Here is a 2569-nt window from a genome sequence, read left to right as displayed (position 1 = left end):
AGATTGCTTTTGCTATTTGGGGTCTTTTGTGTTTCCATACAAATTGTGAAATTTTTTTTTCTAGTTCTGTAAAAAATGCTAGTGGTAGTTTGATAGGGATTGCATTGAATCTGTAGATTGCTTTGGGTAGTAGAGTCATTTTCACAATGTTGATTCTTCCAATCCAAGAACATGGTATATTTCTCCACCTATTTGTATCATCTTTAATTTCTTTCATCAGTGTCTTATAGTTTTCTGCATACAAGTTTTTTGTCTCCTTAGGTAGGTTTATTCCTAGATATTTTATTCTTTTTGTTGCAATGGTAAATGGGAGTGTTTTCTTAATTTCACTCTCAGATTTTTCATCATTAGTGTATAAGAATGCCAGAGATTTCTGTGCATTAATTTTGTATCCTGCTACTTTGCCAAATTCATTGATTAGCTCTAGTAGTTTTCTGGTAGCATCCTTAGGATTCTCTATGTATAATATCATGTCATCTGCAAATAGTGACAGCTTTACTTCTTCTTTTCCTATTTGGATTCCTTTTATTTCTTTTTCTTCTCTGATTGCTGTGGCTAGAACTTCCAAAACTATGTTGAATAAGAGTGGTGAGAGTGGGCAACCTTGTCTTGTTCCTGATCTTAGTGGAAATGGTTTCCGTTTTTCACCATTGAGAACAATGCTGGCTGTGGGTTTGTCATATATGGCCTTTATTATGTTGAGGAAAGTTCCCTCTATGCCTACTTTCTGGAGGGTTTTTATCATAAATGGGTGTTGAATTTTGTCAAAAGCTTTCTCTGAATCTATTGAGATGATCATATGGTTTTTCTCCTTCAGTTTGTTGATATGGTGCATCACGTTGATTGATTTGCATATATTGAAGAATCCTTGCATTCCTGGAATGGTTTTAGTATCAGGGTGATGGTGGCCTCATAGAATGAGTTTGGGAGTGTTGAGAAGTTTGGAAGAGTTTGAGAAGAATGGGTGTTATCTCTTCTCTAAATTTTTGATAGAATTCGCCTGTGAAGCCATCTGGTCCTGGGCTTTTGTTTGTTGGAAGATTTTTAATCACAGTTCCAATTCCACTGCTTGTGATTGGTCTTTTCATATTTTCTATTTCTTCCTGGTTCAGTCTTGGAAGGTTATACCTTTCTAAGAATTTGTCCATTTCTTCCAGGTTGCCCATTTTATTGGCATAGAATTGCTTGTAATAGTCTGTTAGGATGCTTTGTATTTCTGTGGTGTCTGTTGTAACTTCTCCTTTTTCATTTCTAATTCTATTGATTTGAGTCCTCTCCCTCTTTTTCTTGATGAGTCTGGCTAATGGTTTATCAATTTTCTTTATCGTCTCAAAGAACCAGCTGTCAGTTTTATTGAACTTTGCTCTTGTTTTCTTTGTTTCTATTTCATTTATTTCTGCTCTGATATTTATGATTCCTTTCCTTCTGCTAACTTTGGGTTTTGTTTGTTCTTCTTTCTCTAGTTCCTTTAGGTAAGGTTACATTGTTTATTTGAGATTTTTCTTGTGTCTTGAGGTAGGCTTGTATAGCTATAAACTTCCCTCTTAGAACTGCTTTTGCTGCATACCATAGGTTTTGGATTGTCGTGTTTTCATTGTCATTTGTCTGTAGGTATTTTTTGATTTCCTCTTTGATTTCCTCAGTGATCTCTTGGTTATTTAGTAACGTATTGTTTAGCCTCCATGAGTTTATGTTTTTTACGTTTTTCTTCCTGTAATTCGTTTCTAATCTCATAGCGTTGTGGTCAGAAAACATGCTTGAAATGATTTCAATTTTCTTAAATTTACTGAGGCTTGATTTGTGACCCAAAATGTGATCTATCTTGGAGAACGTTCCATGCGCACTTGAGAAGAAAGTGTAATCTGCTGTTTTGGGATGGAATGTCCTATAAATATCAATTAAATCTATCTGGTCTATTGCATCATTTAAAGCTTCTGTTGCCTTATTAATTTTCATTTTGGATTATCTGTCCATTGGTGTAAGTGAGGTGTTAAAGTCCCCCACTATTATTGTGTTACTGTCGATTTCCTCTTTTATAGCTGTTATTATCTGTCTATTGGTGTAAGTGAGGTGTTAAAGTCCCCCACTATTATTGTGTTACTGTCGATTTCCTCTTTTATAGCTGTTAGCAGTTGCCTTATGTATTGAGGTGCTCCTATATTGGGTGCATATATATTTACAGTTATTATATCTTCTTCTTGGATTGATACCCTGATCATTATGTAGTGACCTTCCTTGTCTCTTGTAACATTCTTTATTTTAAAGTCTACTTTATCTGATATAAGTATTGCTTCTGCAGCTTTCTTTTGATTTCCATTTGCATGGAATATCTTTTTCCATCCCCTCACTTTCAGTCTGAATGTCCCTAGGTCTGAAGTGGGTTTCTTGTAGACAGCGTATATATGGGTCTTGTTTTTGTATCCATTCAGCAAGCCTGTGTCTTTTGGTTGGAGCATTTAATTCATTCACGTTTAGGGTAATTATTGATATATATGTTCCTATTGCCATTTTCTTAATTGTTTTGGGTTTGTTTTTGTAGGTCCTTTTCTTCTCTTGTGTTTCCCACTTA

Source organism: Physeter macrocephalus, chromosome 8 (assembly GCF_002837175.3).
Source record: "Physeter macrocephalus isolate SW-GA chromosome 8, ASM283717v5, whole genome shotgun sequence".
NCBI lineage: Eukaryota > Metazoa > Chordata > Mammalia > Artiodactyla > Physeteridae > Physeter > Physeter macrocephalus.
Note: the sequence above shows the minus strand (reverse complement) of the source record.